The sequence below is a fragment of the Gracilinanus agilis genome, chromosome 6 (genome assembly GCF_016433145.1).
Source record: "Gracilinanus agilis isolate LMUSP501 chromosome 6, AgileGrace, whole genome shotgun sequence".
In the NCBI taxonomy this organism is placed as follows: domain Eukaryota; kingdom Metazoa; phylum Chordata; class Mammalia; order Didelphimorphia; family Didelphidae; genus Gracilinanus; species Gracilinanus agilis.
This window is the reverse complement of record NC_058135.1, coordinates 145,264,491-145,272,631: the sequence shown is the minus strand read 5'-3', so window position 1 is coordinate 145,272,631 and position 8,141 is coordinate 145,264,491.

The window sequence follows — 8,141 nt, the reverse complement described above, 5'->3', positions numbered from 1 at the left end:
TATATATATATATACTTTATATATATAGTATTATATAATGTAAAATTTTTACCTCTTAATATCATAAATCAATATAAATTCATATTTAAAGTTAAAATTTATGAAAATAACATGAAAGCCAGCAGATGATACACAAAGGCTAGAAATGTAGAGGTATCTCAACACTGACCAACATGTATCCTTTGACCAAATACTTAGCATAAATTTTACAATAAAGGTACCATAAACACTCTATAAAATAAGAGGAAAGAAATAAAACTCCTCTACTATAAAGGAGGTACCAAAAGATTTTACTTAGATTTTTCAATTGATAGGATCACTGTACTCCTAACTTCTGCAGTGAGGAAGGGATGCCTGTACTTGCCCTCCATATTTCAGTATGGTACAAAAAGCATAGGGTATAGAAAGAAAATTAGATTTTGGAGTCAGAAGACCTAAATTTTAGACCTTACTCTAATGAAATGGTTGGCAACCTTTTTGGCCCTGAGAACCATAAATGCCTTCAGAAGGAGGAGGATGGAGGCAGAAGGCTCTGGAATATGGGGCGGGGGCTGAAGGGCCCCCTGGGGCATATCCTGGGGCTCTGCTGGGACTGGCAGGTTGGGAGGTGGAGCCAGATATGGCTCAAGAGTCATACATTGCCAACTCCTGCTCTAATGTGTACTAGCTTTATAGTTTGGGGCAAAACTTTTTTTTTCCTTTTCTGGGCCTCAGTTTTCTTACCAGTAAAACAAGAGTGTCAAATAAGATGATTTCTAAGGTTCTTTCTAGTTCTATATCTTATTCACAAATTATTTAATTAATTGGCATATTTATTACATACTACTGATAGAATAGTTTTGCCTTGAAAGTTGTAGGGCATTTTATTTACATATAGAAAATAGTTTCCATAATACAGAGAAAGGAAAAAGTAGAGAAAATCAAAGCATGTCTTGTGTGTGTATGTGTGAGGGAAAGCTTTAAAAAATTTTGAACACAATATCAAGTACCTGCTCTGAATGTCATAAGATGCTTATGTTTCTTTCACCCTGTAAGGGTTAAAAATTAATGGTTTGGCTGAAATATATGAAGATTATAGATAATAGTGGTGGTTGCTGATTCAAAGTATTATTGCTCAAAGTCAAAATGATTTTAATAGCTTTTATTTACAAAAAAGGTGGAAAGAGTGAAAGCAGAGAAATACAAAAGGGTAGAAAAGACATTAGCCTATCTAACTAAATATTGCTCTGGTGCTTGACTCAGCCAGGACTTGTTGACCTTCAACTGGAATTAAACTCTTTCTAGAAGATAGGAAGGGAAAGCCAGCTATCCACTCACCCAAGTTCCCTCCATTGTCAAGACAATGACTCAAGCTGAAGGTGACTCCTGAGCATGACTTTCTTCCTTGAGCCAACCTTCTTCCTTGAGCTGACTTCCTTCTTGAAGTCCAACTCCTTCTTGAGGCCAACTTCTTTCTTGGAGTAGACTTCTCTAGCCCCAGAGATTCAGGGTCTTTTATAATGGCTTCTTGTCCCTTCCCCTTTTCACAAGGGCCAATCACAGTTTCCCAATTGCCTAGAACTGCCCAGGGGGACAGTGTCTATGGGATCCACTTCTTACTTTTTGGAGGTGTGAATTCTTATCAAAAAGGGTTCACAGTTTCTTGGCTGATTGAGCTTCTAGGGGTGTGAATTCTCTAAGTGGTTTGCATAGAGCTCCTCCACCTAGTTCAATCAAAAGCGCCACCTAGTTCAAACAAAAGGTAGACAAAGAAGAGTTAATCCTGTCTTCACAATCTTGTGACCTCTACTAAGTAGGGGTACTTAAGTCATTGTTAACCAAAGTATTAACTCCAAATAGACAAAGAAAATAAAGGAATCCCTTTCACAAGTGTAAACTCAAAACAGACAAAGAGAAGAAAGAATTCCCTTTCACAACCCTAAATATATGGAATTCCAGTAATTGTTATTTATAATTACAGTCTGACTCTTAGATACCTATCATTGAATAATCATACTATGTGTCTGTTGTGTTTTTTTTTCTGTGTACCCATTGTTAGGTATACTTATTCATTGTTTAGAAGGAATAGAAGGGGGCAGATAGGTGAATACTACCTAGCTGTAAGACCCTGGACAAATCAGTTAACCCCCTTATCTACCCCTTACTGCTCTTCTGCCTTAGAACCAATACATAATATTGATTCTAAGATGAAAGGTAAGGGTTAAAAAAAGTAATAAAATACTTTTGAACTATTAAAATCATGAATCTGATGTTATCATAGAAATTAGTCTCAATAATAGTAAGTCTCTTTTAAAGAACCATAATAAAATTAGAAATACATAGCATATTTTTATCAACATTCTAAATTTTCCATAATTTTTTATAGTGAGTTATTTAAAGCAAAGTAAAATATCTAACAATTTTCTGACTTTTCAAAATAATCTTTATGGAAATGGAGAGTGGTTCAAGGTAAGGTTAATACATTCATGACTAAAAATATATAATCTTCTAAATTGCCTAAATAAGGTCCTAGCTCATCTTCTATTTATGCTTGCAAAAAAAATAATTTGTTGATTTGGGGACTATAAAAAACCCTTAAAAACAAATGAAAACAAAATACTATATTAATGATTTAAACAAAATATTTTTTAAACAGTATATCCAGGGGTAGAGCCAAGATGACAGGAGCAGGTACAAGACCCACCTGATTTCTACCAAATTAGCCTCCAAACAATTTTGATATAATATCTTAAAATGAATTGTGATAGAACTCACAAAAGGATTGGATGAAACATTTTTTCAGCTCAAAAGGTCAATCATGGACCATAGACCAGAGCATCAAAGACAGTCCAACTCAGAAAGTTGTCTCAGCTGATGGTGGCAAATGAATCATCAGGTACAGCTTCTGGAGCTCTTTAGCCATACACAGTAAGAGGTTTAGACAACTGGTTTAGAAGAAGATTACAAAAGTCCCTTTGCTAGCTCTGAGTGCAGAAATCTTTTGCATTGCCTATGCACAGAGTAAGGTATTAGTCCTGCTTCATAGTTCCAAGGCAAGGTGGAAAAATAAGTAAATACCAATGTTTGGAGGCAAAGGGGAGCAAATCACCCTGGTCACAAATCCAGAGCAGAAATGAATGCTTATGGCCGTACAGGGTGGGATATTATTAAATATACCTCTCCTTAAATTATACCAACTTGAGAGAATTGAAAACTAATAAATCACCAGAGCCAGCTCTGAAGGCAGCTTCACAAAGAACCCAAAGCTGAGAAAAATGTCCCCTTCATCATAGGAACAGGACTCATCTGAAACATTTTTTTAAGTTAAAGGACAAGAAAAAAGCTGCAAAATGAGCAAAAAAAACATCTCAACACAGAAACTTATTTTGGTGATGAGGGAGAATAAAACACAAACTCAGGAGAAGACAACAAAGTCAATACTGCTGCAAAGAAAAATAAGAATTGGTCTCAAGACCAAAAATAATTACTACAGAGAGTCAAAAAGGATTTTAAAAATCAAATAAAAGAGGTAGAATAAAAACTGGGAAAATGAAAGAAAGTGATACAGGAAAATCATGAAAAAAAGAATAGACAACTTGGTAAAAGAGGCATACAAATATTAAAGAAAATAATATCTTAAAAACAGAAGAGGCCAATTGATAATTTGGCAGAAAAATCCTTTGAAGATAAGAACTCCTTAAGAAGCAAAATTTGCCATATGTGGGGGAAAAGACACACAGAAATACACTGAACAGAACTCCTTAAAAGGCAGAATTGGCCACAAAGGGGAAAAAAAGTAGAAAAATTCCATAAGGAAAAGAACTCATTAAAATGTAGAATTGGCTAAATCAAAAAGTAGGTACAAAAGCTCACTGAAGAAAATAAGTTTTTATTATTAGAATTGTGCAAGTGGAAATGAATAACTCCATGAGACATTAAGAAACAAAGTCAAAGGAATAAAAAAAATAGAAAAAAATTTGAATTATCTCATTGGAAAAAAAAGACTGACCTAGACAATAGATCCTAGAGAGATAATCTGAGATATTGGACTACTTGAAAGCCATGATGAAAAAAAGATCACAGACATTATCTTTCAATAAATTTTTAGTTAAAACTGTCCAGTTATTCTAGAAACAGATGATAAAATAGAAATGGAAAGAATCCACTGTCTCCTTAAAAACATTGTCAATGGAAAACTCTGAGTTTATAGCCAAATTTCAGAGTTCTCAGGTCAAGGAGAAAATTTTGCAAACAGCCAAAAAGAAACAATTCAAATATAATGGAGTCATAGGGTAACAACAAATTTAGTATTTACATTAACTTCTACATTAAAGTTTTAGAAGGTCTGAAATATGGTATTTTAGGGGTCAAAGGAGACTAGAAATTCAACCAATTATTATCTGTCTAGCAAAACTGAGCTTAATACTTCAGGGGGAAAAAATGAGCATTCATTTGGGATTTTTAAGCATTACCAATGAAAAGACCAGAGCTGAATAGAATATTTGACTCAAATACAAGATGAAGGAGAAGCATACAAAGGAAAGAGAAAACATAAGAGATTCAATAAGGTGAAACTGTTTATAGCCACAAATGAAAAGATGATACTCATAATTTCTAAGAATTTTATCATTATTAGGTCCGTTAGAAGGCATATACAAAGATAGAGAGGAAGGGTATGAGTTGAATAAGATGGGATGATATCTACAAAGATAAACTGAATGCCTGAAAAAAGAGGAATGCATTGGGGGAAGGGCAGAGATGTAAAAAGAGATGCATTATCTCATATAAGAACCATGAAAAAGATTTTACAGTTAATGGGAAGATGGGGAAGGTGAGGAAGGGAGAACTTGAAACTTATTGTTACTGGAGTTGGCTGAAAGACAGAATATACACATTCAACTGTTTATAGACATTTATCTTACCCTATAGGAAAACATGAGGGGAAGGGATTTAAAGGAAGGGGAAAATAGAAGAGAGGGTAAATTGGGAAAGGTGGTAATTAGAATCAAAACAGTTTGAAGATGGATAGGATAAAAGGAGAATAATATAAACATGGGAGAAATAGGATGGAAGGTAATACACAGAAATTATGATGAAAAATTTTATTGCAAATCTCTCTAACAAAGGTTTCATTTCTCAAATACATAGAGAAATGAGTTTAATGTTTAAGAATACAAGTCTTTCCCCAATTGATGAATGGTCAAAAGATCTGAATGGGCAGTTCTCAGTTCTCAGACAAAGCAATCAAAGCTATAATATAATCATGTGAAACAAAAGTTCTAAAATACTATCAGAGAAATGCTAATTTAAAAAAATTCTGAGTTACCACCCCACACTTATCAGATTGGCTATTTTGACAAACAAAAAAAAAAAAGGAAAAGAACAAAAGTTGGAGGGGATATGAGAAAATTGAGAGGATAATGTACTATTTTTGGAGTTATGAAATGATTCAACCATTCTAGAGAGCAATTTGAGTCTATATTCAAAGAGCTATGAAATTGTGCATAACCTTTGACCCCATAATACAATTACTAGATTGGTATCCCAGAAATAAAAAAAAAAAAGGAAAAATCTATACTTAGAAAAGAAAAATACTTATAACACTTCTTTTTGTGGTGATAAAATTATATCACTTTGGAAAGTGATGTAATACTCATCAATTGGGGAATGGCTAAGTAAGTTGTGGCATATGATTATAATGGGATACTATTGGACTATAAGAAATGACAAGCAAAAACATGATTTTTCAGAAAAATCTGGAAGGATGTATTAACAAGAATTGATGCAGAATGAAGTAGTCAGAACCAGGAGAACATTGTACACAGTAACAGCAATGTTGCCCAATGAACAACTATAAATTACTTATTTTCAGCAATACCATGACCCAAGACAACCCCAAAAAACCTGATGAAAAATGCTATCTATCTTCAGAGAAAGAGCTGATATTTACAATCTGAAACAAACTGTACAATAATTACTTTCTTTCTTTTTTGGTTTAAGTTTTCTTCCACAAAAAGAATTAACATGGAAAAATGTTAAATGTTTCACACAATTTCACATGTATAAATTTTATCAGATTGGTTACACTTTCAGTGAGGGGAAGGGGAAGGAGAGAATTCAAGACTCAAAAAAACCCCCAAATATTAAAAATTGTTTTTACATGTAATTTGGGGAAAATAAATATCTTATGTAGCCAGGGTTGGCAACCTTTTTGGCCATGAGAACCATAAACTCCACATTTTTTAAAATATAATTTCGTGAGAGCTGTACAGTGCTCACAGTTCAAGCTCCTGTAACAGCGCCTGAAAAAAAAATTGACTTTATGGCTCCTGAAGAAAGAGCCGTATCTGGCCCTCAAAAGAGCCCGATATGGCTCGAGAGCCATACGTTGCCGACACCTGTTATATAGTTTAGTGTTTTAGAAAGTATTGAATGTAGTTTCAAGACAAACTTGGATTAATATCTTGATTCTAACACATGCTAGTTATTTGACCATAAGTCACTTCATTAGGTTCATCATAATTTCTTCATCTATAAAATTAATACAATAATACCCATATTAAACTCATAGAGTTGTGGCAAAAGTACTGTAGAAACATAATGTGCTATATAAATGGGAGTTAGCTATTATTAATAATAAATCTTTAGAAAAAGAAAAAGGATTATGACACGGGTATAAAATAATTCCAAATTTCTTTGGCTCCAATTGGACAAAGGTGATTAGCCTTTTCACTGATGTAATCAGGGGCCAAAGCTGAAACTTTCTTGTTTCTTCAATGTTTCTGCTTTGTATACTCAAAAGAGAACCCACACAGTCTAGAGCAGTGATTCCCAAAGAGGGCACCACCATCCCCTGGTGGGTGCTGCAGAGATCTAGGGGAGGCGGTGATGGCCAAGGTGCATTTATCTTTTCTATTAATTGCTATTAAAATTTAAAAAAAATTAATTTCCATGGGGCTAAGTAATATTTTTTCTGGAAAGGGGGTGGTAGGCCAAAAAGTTTGGGAACCACTGGTCTAGAGGATACATATATATAATTTTTTAAACCCTTACCTTCTGTCTTAGATTCAATACAGTGTATTGGTTCTAAGGCAGAAGCATGGTATGGGCTCACCTTCATTTCCTGGTCTTTTTTTAAACCGTTATCTTCCATTTTAGAATCAATATTCCAAGGTAAGTGCTAAGGGCTTGGCAATGTGGGTTAAGTGACTTGTCCAGGGTAACACAGCTAGGAAGTGTCCGAGGCCAAATTCGAACCCAGGATCTTTTAATCTCTGGGCCTGGCTTTCAATCCACTGAGCTACCCAGCTGCCCCCTCATAGAGGATATATTGCTAGTGTACCATGGCTTTCTTTTTGACCCACCAATCCATCTTGGAGGCCATATTCTGAGTTTCAACATCCTGAGTTTGCTATTTGACCTCATTTTTTAAACTAGGTTAAGTCACCAAGAATAGTCTTTTGTTCTAATTGTTATGTTCCAATCAATGGGACTGGATTAATGACCCTATGAATCCAGAATTAATAGCAATAAAGAAGAAAGAATGTTAAACAGAATTAGGAATGCTTAACATTTCAGGGATACTTATAACCTCTTCAGTTCTCTAGAAAACACACTTTTGATGTTGCTGAAGCTAAAATACAACAACTCAAAAATCAACTCTCTGACTAAATTTATTTAAGCTGGTATTCAAACAACAGATATGCAATCTGTCACTGTCACAATCTATTATTCTACAAACCTTCACAAAATGACATACCTGCCAAAACTTGCCCTCCCTTGGACCAGCCTTACAAAATATAGTATTCTGTCATTCTACAAAGAGACCATGGAGGGAAGTTATCTTCCACTGCATACTAATCCCTATCTAGATTTGTTTTTCTCCTAACAAAAATTATAAAAAAACACTTAAGGTAAAAGTAACTTGAAATAAAGAAGTTCATCAACTTTCTGAATAGATATTCCTAACAATACAGCAGTATAAGCCATCGATTCTTACCTGTCCATTCTGCATAACATTGTACATGACATTTAAAAAAATACTCCACAAAGAGCAACTAATCCCAATACTATACAAATTATTTGATATGATAAGCAAAGAAGGAGTCCTACCAAATTCCTTTTATGACACAAATATGGTACTGATTCCAAAGCCAGGGAGA